Consider the following 12,691-nt stretch of genomic DNA (forward strand, 5'->3'; position numbering starts at 1 on the left):
CGGTGAAAGAACCAAATATGTGATTGTGTTCACTGCAGAGTCACTGTCCTTAAGTGACTTCAGACTTTTCTCAGTCAGCTTTTGATGCTTTTCTGTTAGTGCTGAGCATATCCATGAGTGATAAGCAGAGTCCAAAGCAAGTTCAGTCTGCCCCGAAATCCTCACCCATCTGGCTTTTACACCAGAGCCTGCATTCAGCATGATGAATATTGTCCAACTCTGTCCTGGCTTGGTACATTCTCTTTGAACACCTCTGTGTTGTGATACCCTTCTGGTTCACATCAGAATTGGAACAAATTCCTGCTACTGGCCTTCCTGCATCCTTGGACAGTGTCCTCATATGTGAGCTTCCTGCTTTCAGAGTTGTGTTTAAAGCAAAGGGCAGGCACAAGCTACAACATTCTGCAGTTCTACTCCATTTCCCAATATTTAATGATTTGGATATTGAATTTTTTTAATTTTTATTTTTCCCCCCAGGAAAATCTATTTTCTTTCATAAAAATAATAATAATAATAATAGAAAAACAAACTCAGAAAGTAATCTACCAGCAATTGCAATGGGCCAGAAGAGATAAGCAACTGAAAAAAAATATGACAAAAATAAGAAATACACAATAAATGATTGGTAACAGCGAGGGAAGGTAATAGTGAAAGATGGCTAAAATCCTAGTGTAATTCTGAGCAGGTCTTGATAACAAAACAAGTCATAGAAGATGATATCTGGAGGGCTATAGAATTATTAGGTCATCTTTGAACTTGGCTTAACCTTGAAGAATTTAATTGAAGTCAGTGACTTTGTAAATAAGTTTAGTCAAAGTATCTTCAGCCTTTTTCAAATGTAAGTCAGAGTCTTATTGCTGTGAAATAGCAAGAGATGCAAAAATGCCAACTGTTCTTCCTGAAGGATTTTGTAAGTTCTCAGAAGTAAGTAGTAAAAGAATGTAAAAAAGAAATTGAAATGTAATGTTTTATTGGTTTTACTTTTAAGACAAAAGAGCAAGAAATGTTAAGTTTTCCTATATTTTTTCTAAGCTCCTAAAACCTAGATTTATTTATTTTTTTCTACAGAGCTATAGGTTTTCACTATTTGTGATGTCTGTATCAAACAGGATAACTGAGAAATGTTTAAAAAAAATCAAATTGCTTAGAACATGTTTCCCCAGAGTGACATAAATCCTGGCATTTGAATGCTGTGTTCTGTTACTTTACCCTAAGCAGGAAAATGAATGGCTATTGCTAACACATAATCTTATTTTTAAGCAATGCTGAACAGCTTCCTCAAAATTAATTTCAGACAAGACAAATGATATGGAGGAGCCAAGCCAATCCCCTCATGACCTCCCCTGGAGGCTTTTCCAAACTGCCACTGCTACTGCTTGTAAAGCAAGTCATGGGATCTGTCAGAGACTGAGCCAAAGAGCCGAGGCACAGAGCCAGATTCCAGGGCTGGAGGCATTCCAGGCTCGCTGTCTCTGTCAGATGTTTGCTGATAGTCCTCCATGTGTGGGTATAAGGCTCCAAGAAAGAATTCCTGCCATAGCAAAGATAGCCAAGTGGGATGTTTTAGAATATCACCCTGTGTCAGGTGCCTTTCAAATCCCTTGTTCTTGAAAAGTGCTCTCCGAGCTGACTGAAGCACAGGGACAAGGTAAAAGCCCCCAGGTGAGTATTTCCGTGCATGGATTCTGCAGGATGTGTAAATTCAGCAACTGTGTGACTGAATTGGTTGTTTACATTGTGGTACTTTCTAAGCCTTATGGAACAGATTCATACCTCTTTATGTCCTGATTTTCTGTTCTGTAACAAATATGGATAGAAAGGGAGTCTGAGTGGTTTTGTGATATTGTAATAAACATTCCAGAGGTTCTTTTCCCCCATTCCTATGAATCCCACAGCGTGAACAGCAGAAAAAAGGGAACGATCCTCAATATCAAATAAGCACTTAAACATAATCTCAAACACCAAAATATTTCTTCTTTCTTTTAAATAACTAATTTTTTTCCTATTCAAGCATATGAAGCCTTATAACTGATTTTAGGACCCATACATGGCTTTGTTCAGCCTGATTTCAACATCACCAGAAAAAATTGTGCTAAACTGCATTAAGTATTAACATCAGAGGGTGGCCCAGCAGACCACATGCAGCTTTTAATTAGACACATGCAATTCTGTGTGAGCTGGTTGGCTCACACAGAGTTAAATGAGGGCAGAGTTTGACCTTCTTACTACAGAGTGCTAAATGCTGCAGCACTCAGGACGCTGTAATACAAGACACAGTGCTAACCTTCCCATGGAATGCAGTCCATTGTGGCTCTTGCCAACTGGATCAAATGAACATTTGGAAAGGTGTGTTAAATAGTAGCCAGATCCCATTCTCTTAATTATGCAGCTTTCACCAGTGTGCTACACTAAATCATCCTTGCCCAGGGGTAGTATAATTACTGCTGAATAGCCTACTGCTGAATAACTTAATATACTGGAGGCAATAATTATTCCCAGAATGTGTCTGTTCCACTTTGCCTGTTTACTTGTGTTCTTCAGAAAAACTATCCCATGACTTAAATACTCTTTAGGGCAGTTCTGGTCCTTGCCTTGAATATTTTGGTCACAACTTCAGCCTTTTGAGAGTAAGCTAAAAGCTTTCTTTAGAAGAATGAAATGGTAATGAAATACATATCTTCAGTAGCTCTATAGAACATATTTTTAATTCTGTCATGGTCATGCTATTCATTTTAATTTAATCTCTACTGCCAACCCATTGCTTTTGAATGGCTCAAAATTCTTTCTTCCTGATTTGAAAGAAAAGAAAGCTAAACTTACAAACCCCAATAACCAAAGGTCACTTTTATCTTTAATATTTTAATAACCCATTATAGTTTACATTTGCAACTGGAGAATTTTCATCAGATCCAGTTGTAGATATGGCCCCACTTCTTTCAGGCACGTGGCCCTTTGCTCGCTCTGTGCCTGGTGTGAGTGGGAGCAGCTCAGTGCTGTTCTCCACCTCTCTCCACTTAACTGCTTTTATGGCATTTGTGCTGAACACTGTGGTGATACTGGTGATCCCAGACTTTTCACTGATGAGTCTAAAGGCTTTTCAAAATGTTCATCCCACAAGTGCTGCTGCGAGTATTTCCTTTAGATGAGGAGTGTTGTTAGCATTGCAGAGTGGGACTAACATTAACCCTCTGGTGAGTTTTCCAACTGAATATGTTTCAAAACTATATATTCAAATATAATTTTAATTATTTAAAGCCTGCATCACAGTGAAGTGATTTTGAAAATTCTGCCTACTTTTCGTTGGAAATGTTCACTGTTGAGTTATAAACATGTAGTGTTGATCTAGCAGTTTGTATTTGCCTGGCAGTCTGGCCTCAGCATTGTATGCTATTTATCTTGACATAAAACCTTTGAGTCTCACACTGATTTGGCAATTAAATTTCAATTAATTTTGTTTATTACTGCCTGGTTTTGAGATGTGAAAGGAAACACTGGGAATAAATAGTTAAGTCTACACACACTCACTCTAAACTGTCTGACTATGGCTTCTGTGACCTTAGTACTCTATATTTGCCCAAGGTGCAAAGTTCTTTGTACATGATCCCAGCCTGCAGTTCTGGGCTTGTTTAAATGTTGCAGCAAACAGTTAAGCTCCTGAGAATAAGTGGGGAATGGATTATATTACTTCAGCAGACACTCATTCGAAACCATATTTGCTTATAACCTTATCTGAATAAAGGCTGCCCTGGTTCAGAAATCTATAATGTTATTTCATTACCCTCACATTCAAACACGCATACAAATCTGACAGGCAGGAAATTCATTGGCTGAAAGCAACTTCCACTTCAACAGCTGTATCTATTTTGGTTTATTGTCTTGGAGGCTGTGTCAACGAGCCTCCCTGTTCAAGTGTTCAGCATTCAAGTGCTGAAGATTTTTGATTGGGAGCAGACTAATATTAATCTTCAGTTATCAAAAAGTCTAATTCATCATCTATTTCCCCAAGCCCCCAATAAAAAGAGCTTTTTTTTTTTTATTTTTTTTAAGTCTTAAGACAAAAAATTCGTTTTTATTTGCTGAAGTAAGATTTTATTTAAACAAAATTACCACCCCCAGAACAGGATATGAAAATGAAGAACTTAAGTGTCTGATGTTATGGCATGTGAAATCAAAAGCATTCTCTGTACCTTGGAGACAAGACCTACCAGATGAAAATCAAGTAAACTAATTAGTGTTGAGCAAAGAACATTTTATATATTATGGCTCTCTGAGCTAATGTCACCCCTTTTCATCTACTCATTATATAAAACTCCTTAAATCAGTAGGACATAAGGCACTGTACTGAGAGCAAGGTCAATGAAACCAGACTCTTCTGGGATATAATGAGTGGAGACAGAATTCTCCAAGGGATCTTCTTAATGTATGTCAGGAGCACAACAGATCACAGAGTAGTGATTATGGATCTGCAGTTCTTTTTTTTACCCCCAGCTGCCGTTTCCATATTTTCTTCTTGAGCAACTGAATAGGAGGGTTTAATGGGAAGTTCTCATTACCAAACTGCCTCTTTGTAGGAAAAAGGTAAAGGTGGACATATGAAAAAAATCAGGAGTATGTTCCTATTTGGTTAAAAAACTTAAGTTGATGAGCAGCCATGACTTAGATTATTCCTTATTTTATGGAGGTATATTTTTAATGTATATCTCTAATTGCAGAGCTCCTTCAAGCAGGTTCTTTGAACATACAGCAGGAAAGGGTCCAGTAAATTCATGAAACTCTGTTTTGAAGCAAATGTTCATCTAAATTTATCCATTGCAAAGTGCAAACCTTTAAAAGTGATGCTTTGGAAGTTGCAGTCTGTGAGCAGTTCTGGCAGAGGTTCTCCAATTCCAGGTGAGTCTTTCTTAGTTTATTTAGAAATACTGGTTTACATTCTCATTCAGAAATGACTGTAATGAAACCCTCATTTAGCAAAACTATTTGTCATATGTTGAAGTGATATACTAAATGCATTTTGCTCAAGATGTAAGGTCATTTTTATTCTTATTTTGCACACAATCACAGTCATTCTGTATCAAGCCTCTATGGAGAAAGATCAGGGGAAAAAAAACACCAACAAGCCTTATTTTGAAAAAAAGAGGACAGAAATAATGGGAAAACCCAAAGCAGAGTTGTATAATTCATAAATAATTACACCTGCTAGAAATGCCAGTCACTAGATAGTCCACTTATAATAGTTACAAAAGCCTTGCTTTTGTTTTAGGTGGTATTTGTCAAAAAGATTTCAGTTAAGAAAACTGAATAAAGAAAACACACACACACACACACACACACAAATAAAAGGATAAATAGCCTAAAAGAGAAACCTAAACCAATATTGCATATTTTCTCTTGAAATCATATGAAAATTCTCAATGGCTTTGTGTTTTGGATGCATAAATATTCATCAAGTCTTAAAGTTTACATCATGTAAAACCAGGCGAGAAAACAAAAATTAATAGCTCATCTTAATACAGGTTATCCACTAGATTTCAGAGATGTACTAGACCCATCCAAATCTAATAACTTTGTAGAATTGATTTTATTCCTTCAGGTTTATTTCTTATATGAAAAGCATGACTTGTCCATACTGAGCATGAGAAACAAATCTCTTTTATTGTACAAAGCACAAGTTGGTAATCTGGAAGAAACAAATATATATATAAATTTCTGATTTATGTCTGAAGACAAATCTGAACAGAATATTTGATTTAGCATAACCTTGTCAGTGTTTTGCCAGGCTGCCTTCAGTCACAAAGGCACGTGTGCTCCTATGGTCTAGTCTGCCTCTAATGATTTTTGATGTGCTTATCCTTAAGAAGCTATTTTTCTGTGAACTGCTAAAAGACTTTATACCCTGAAGTACCTCTACTTTCTCCATTCATAACTAAATTGGAACACTCAATTTTGAAATAATAGTTAGTGTGATTTATTATTTACCAAGGCAGCAATGAAGAAATGTATTTGAAAAGAAGCCAGTAGCAAATTACAATCGATTTGCACAATATAACAAATAAAATGTTTTACGGAGGCAGAGTTGCTGTTTGAAGAGATATGTGAGCCATAATAATATTTCCAAGATGTCTGCTTCTTTACTACTGTCAACAATTCATTAATCATCCTCCTACAAAAAAGCAACTCGCCCTCTCCCCACTTCAGACATTTAAGAAAGTGCTGATTGTGGCTCTGCAGTTTCTCCCCCTGTTTTACAAAAGGCTGTTGTTTAAGTAAAATATACATACAGAACTTCTAGGTATCCCTTCAGGTGCTCTTGGAGTAAGGGCAGGTAGAATTACTTATCCTGGGATGGAACTGTAATAATGATTACGATGCTGGACTGCAGTGACCTGGTGTATTGAGTAGTGGCTGTCAACAAATACAGAAACTGGAGTGACCATATGCACAAATCATTAAATTCATCCTAAAATAACATGTGCAGATAGAGGTTCTTACTCTCTGGTTCTCTAGAAGCAGACATTATATAGTAATTTTCCAATGATTTAAAATATTCTGTATATAAGAAACAAGCAAAATTTGGTTCAAGTCATAGAATCAGTGACTTATTTGAATTGGAAGGGACCTTAATGGTCATCTAGTTCCAACTCTGTGGGCAGGGACACCTTCCACTAGACCAAGTTGCTCCAAGCCCTGTCCAACCTGGCCTTGGACACTTCCCGGGATTGGGAAGCCACAACTTTGTGCTGTGTTTGTAACTACTGGATGTTCATCCCCAGTGCTGTTTTACCTGCACTTCATGTGACACAACTGCTGTGTTCTGTGCAGTTCTGTCATTTGGGAAAGGACACTTCTTTTAGGTACCATTGATGTTGCAGCTGTTGAGTTAATCCATAATATTTTTTCCAACTATTTAACCCCAATATCTTCATCTTCACATGTTTTACTGCATGTTTTCATGCTTGTTGGTGTATTTCTGAGGAAGAAAAGGCAGCAGTAGCCAAAGATGACTGAGCTAAAAAAAAAATGTTCTAGCCTAGTGATAGTAATGTGCCCAAATGAGATAGACTAGAAAATAGGAAGGGTTATTGAATCCCCTGCTACTCAGCATGTGTATTTCTCAGATTGTGCTGGATATTTCATTGCATCCATGAGATAACATAGATGAGTTGCAGAGGGTTGAATTTTCTGCTTCTGGTAAAGTCTAAATGAAAGATTAGATCTACAAAGATGTTTAGGCATGTAAAGATGCAGATAAATGCTGACAGGATCATCAGAAATCCCATGTTTAGGCCAGTGAGTTTATTCAGAATTAAGTGCATTATCCATGCAATTCACTTCTGAAAATATCATCCATCACTAAACTGGATGTTTAAATGCCACTGTAAATCTGGCCAAAACTATTCTTATAAGAAGAGGAAGACTGAGGAAGAACAGCTGCAAAATTTATAGAATAGAAACAGAGCTACTGATTGATTTTTTTCCCTGGAAAACAAACAAACAAAAAACCCGAAAAACCCAAAACAAACAAAACCAAACAAAACCAACCAAACAAAACAAAACACACAACCCACTCCCACAGACTGATTTCCAAACTTAGCTTTTTACTGTAGAGGAGATCATTTTGCCAAAAACACATAGTAGTGCAGTAAATTATCCAAAAAGCCTCAGGAACTCATTGGCCAGAGAGCACAATCTGTTAAGCTAGTCCTTTGATATGCTATCAGCAGACAGAGGGCAATCTATCTGTGGCCATTCCCTCTATTACTCTCCCAGATTGTAGCTTGGTTGCTGTTCCCTGAGTGAGTTGTATTTCTGTGCATATCCACGCATTTAGAAATCCTTAATGGATTTCCCTTACACGAGTCCCTGCAATCTATCCTGAACCAGTGCACAGGCAGGAAGAAAATGCAGGGTTAGAACCCTTATTTCAATCAAACTCAGCTGGAAACTGCAAAATGTGACATTAGAACCCATTAATTTAAACCATCAGCAAGAGGTTTAACCCCACTTCTTGCTCTATTCTGCTACTTACAGAATGAAAATAACACCCAGCCAGCACATCAAAACTATTAAAGAACAAGTGGATAAAACCTTCTCATTCAAGTAAAACAAGCTGCATTCCCACTGATGGAATGAATAAAATCTGTAAGAATGTTTGCTGTTTTAACAGTATTTTAATGTCACTATAAACAACCACAATACTTATATATTAATATAATTGCTGCTATTCATTGTCTTCATTACAGGTGGTTCAGGGGAGAAAATGTGGAAAGAAACAGTATGAAAGAGCATAACATGACCAGAGTAATGTCTTCCCAATCTTTCTTAGGCATTGAATTTTAATTTGCACAAGAAATCTTTCATAGGAAGAAAGGCAGCACTGAATTTTTGTTTGTTTGAATGCAAGTCATTTGCTTTTGGAGGACCTTCATGTGTTTTTCAAGTCTTTCATTTTGGAATTAAACTCTGCCACTTGGACAAGGCAGACAGGCAGCTAATTAGCTGAAAAATGGGCGTTGAGAGCTCTTGGGGAAAAAAAAAATAGTCACACTTTTGTGAGTAAAATGATTGCCGAGGATATGGTATTGATTTGATAGTTTTTCAGCTGAAAATGTTTGCTAATTGGAGAACCAATTCTGTATTTTTATTCCCAGCACAGAATCAAGATGCTTCTGAATTAAGCATCAAGAGCAAATACTTGCTGAAGGAAAAATGAATCCAATAAAAAGCCAGGATGTGATACTGGCTGATGTGTCCACCTGGCAGCCATGCTCTGGGCACTCTGAAACCGCCCTATAAATGGACAGGTAGAAATAATCATAAATATGAATCAAAATTTAATATCAATGAATGCTAGTAGGCAATTATTGCTGGCCAAGATAGTAACATTTTTCAGCTGTGGTTTTCATCAAAATGGTCTGTGGGGTTATAAGAACATTCGTTGTAGTGATTAACAGTGAGATATGAAACCTTCTGATGTGTTGCCCTCGTTTGCACAGAATTGTCTGTTTTCTCAGAAAAACAGACAATTGATAGAAATGGACAAAGAAGAAAACTAAAAATTTTGAATGTTTCTTGAAAAGCCTTAAAAATTCCAACAAAATATCTGAACAATACAAGAATTAGTTTAAATTATTTTTAAATGGGTACCTTTTTTCATTTCCCTCTAGATAACTTTATTTCATCAGGCAGTATTAATCCTGTGTTAATGCAATATTCAGGAGAGATAAATCATGTCTCTGTTCTGTTTCAGATGTCATTCAAATAGCAAAAAGCATTTGGTAATCTATAAGAGCTGAATATTTGCAGGCTGCTGGTAACTGCTGACAAATGACACCAATCACTTCCTCATATCTGTATTCCCCTCTTCAAATTTTCTCAGGCTTGTTTATTTTAATTGTGTTCTTTTTTTTAAAATAAATTTTTCTTTCTCTTTCAAATCAGATATTGACATTTCTCAAAAAGTGCCAGCCACTAGCTTGAGTTATTTTAATAAGTATATGTCCAGCAATACAAAAGCAGTATTAAATCCCTCAGCAAGGGTATGTTACCAGCCCATCCCCCCTGTCATAGCCCTCTGCAACACCCTCCACCCCCCAAGAAATAAGATATCTATGCAGCTATGGGATGCTTGCTGGGAAGATAACACAAAATATAGAAGTATGAATAAATAAGTGAGTGCTTGTTTCTTCCAGTGTGTGTGCCTTGTGCTGGTTTATATCCCTTTCCTGTCCCTCCTTTCATCCCTACTGTCTCATTCCTTTTATTAATTGCTTTCTTTTATTCCCCTTCCTTTTTCCTGGCCTCTCTTCTTCTGCAAAAGCATAACTTCTGTTCTACTCATTCATTTTTGCTCATTCATTTTTCTTTTCTTCACTGTCTCTTGCCCATGTAAGTCTCCTTTCCTCTACCCCAGAGAGATTTTCTCAGTTTTCTTATTTCACTCCTTATGATCTGTCTGCTCCTCCTTCTGGCTCTAATTCTTCTGATTTCTTTGTCACATGTGCCCTGTCTTACTGACCCCTTTGTTCTGTATTCTGCTTCTACTCTTTATGGCCTGACTGACTTCTTCCCTATGGCTTCTACATAACTGATTTAATCCTTTTCTCTCCACCACAGTGCACAGCTGGCACATCCAGCTCTATCTGCTGATCCACACAGAACCACAGAATATCCTGAGCTGGAAGGGACCCACAGGGGTCATCTAAGCCTAACTCCTGGCCCGGCACAGAACAACTCCAACAATCACACCCTGTGTCTACGAGTGTTGCTCAAACACTTGAGCTCTGGCAGCCTTGGTGCTGTGCCCACTGCCCTGGGGAGCCTGTTCGGTGCCCAACCACCCTCTGGGGGAAGAACCTTTTCCTAATACCAACCTAAACCTCCTCTGAAACAACTTCAGGCCATTCCCTTGCGTCCTGTCCCTCGTCCACACTGAGCAGAGATCAGTGCCTGCCTCTTCTCTTCCCCTCCCAAGGAAGTTGTGAGCACGGTGAGGTTTTCCCTCAGTCTCCTCTTCTCCAGCTGAACACACCAAGTGCCCTCAGCTGCTCCTTGTATGGCTTCCCCTCAAGGCCCTTCCCCATATTTGCAGTGTTACTTTGGACCCTCTCGAATGGATGTATATCTTTTTTTTTATGTTCTGGTGCCTAAAACTGCCTCAATATTCCAGGTGAGGCCACCCCAGTGCAGAGCAGAGCAGGACAATCCCCTCTCTTGCCCGGCTGGCGATGCTTTGCCTGATGCCCCCCAGGACAGGGTTGGCCCTCCTGGCTGCCAGGACTCTGCTGACTCATGGCCAACTTGCCATATTCCTTAGTTCTGTTACATCATGCAGCATCTGGGATTCTTCTGGACCCTTCCACCACTTCACTGGGCTGCACCTCTGGCTGCTTTGGCTTATTCTGGGGCATAAAGAAGTCAGAGTGACCAAAAAGCACATTCCCTTTCACAGAAGGCTGAGGAGCTGATGTACCACTGCTCCAGGGTCCCTTCCCAGCCACTGGAGCATGTGGGGCTGTGGTGTGGGAGGGGGGGATCCAGCACTGGTGCCTGCTGTGCTCTGATTCTTCTGCACTTCCCAGAGCTGTGAGATGCAGAGCATAATTAGATCAGCAATGAAGCTTTTTACGGTCTGGAATAATTTGTAAGTCCCAGTGATGGTTTTGTATAGTGAGGGGTTGATTTTATTTAGAAAGGAATTTATTGAATTACGATATGTCAGTCATAATAATTAGCAAGGCCTGTGCTTGCTGCAGCAAAATGGCGTGGGTTGTTTTTTCCCCTTAGGTAGTTTCTAACTTGGATAACAAGGATTTGAAGTTTCACCTTCACATCTAAAGCCCTCTTATACTATGGGAAAGTCCATTCTGGATCCAATAGTTTGGTATCACTAAAATCTCTGCGTCTTTGACACTGATGGACTGTTAGGTGTGATGGCAGCATCTGCACCAGCCTGTGAGCCCTCTGTTCATGCTGGTAAATTGTTAAATGTTGGCATGTTTTCCACTTCTGTTGATTTAAGTAGCATCCACTCAACCATGCTTGAGCAGTTTGGGGATTAGCTTAGGCCAGGAACCATCCCCTTCTAGGCAGTTGGGGCAGGACTACCCTGCTTTGGAAATTTAGCTGAATGGAAATGAGCTGCGCCTGTTCATTGGTCCAAGGGCCTGAAAATGGTTCCTGGATTGTTCTGTTGTAAAAAGTAATGTGTTATTTTTAATCTGTTCAAAGTCACTTCTGTAGCATCCTATGGACTGGAATTCAGGAAATCATTCACAATGGTCATTTTGTGTCTGGAGTGCCAGACTTGCAGAGAGATAGATTCAAATATGCCAATAACAACAGAATTTTCTAACAGTCGAATCGATTCCCCAATTCCTTCCCTGAATCGGTATCGTATGTGGATCTATTGCTTAATGTTCTTTATAAACTTTGTTAAACTGGTAGAATGAGCAGCCTTAGACTTATGTGAAACATCTTTTTTATGTACCAAATGATTTTGTCTTTTTTTCCTGGTAATGGTAAAAACATAAAGGTTTTTACTGTTTTTGTTTGGGTGTTAGTTCACTTTGATCACTCTCATCCCTCTTACACCAGTGAAACTCCACAAACTGCTGCTAATTTACATCAGCCCAGGTAAGAATAAAAAGACAATCATATGCAACTCAGAAGTTTTTTACATAATATTCAATTTATTATGTAGGAACTCTCCTGTCCACTGTTTGATCCATGTGCCTTTGAAATGGAAAACGCCTGCTCATGTCAGAGCATTTCCCATGCTCTTGTACAGCAGGTTATAAACAGATCCCAAATTGTGAGGTACTGAAATAAATTGTTAAATACTGAAATAACCAGCTTCCTTTCCTTCCCTGCCCTCAGGCTAATGTTAAGAAACTTAGTCTAGGATGGGTTTTGATTTCATTTTCCTGGCATGTTACCAATTTTGTAGACGCTTGTAGCAATGCTACCTGTAAACACATTTCCAGTTAACCCTGCAGTCCAACAAGGAACGTGGCCGCATTTATCAGAAATAAGTGTGTGGAGAGTGTGCTTGTCATTGACCCATCTCCTTCACCTTTCCCCACAGGAAGAAATTATTTATTTTATTCAGAAATTAATATTGAATGTGTTTGCTAAATCTTATATTCTGCGTGTCTGAGGAGTTAAAGGTTCAAGATGACAGTGTAAATCTCAG

Source organism: Manacus candei, unplaced genomic scaffold, assembly GCF_025592945.1.
Source record: "Manacus candei isolate 608988 ecotype Guabito, Panama unplaced genomic scaffold, ASM2559294v1 h1tg000003l, whole genome shotgun sequence".
NCBI classification, from domain to species: domain Eukaryota; kingdom Metazoa; phylum Chordata; class Aves; order Passeriformes; family Pipridae; genus Manacus; species Manacus candei.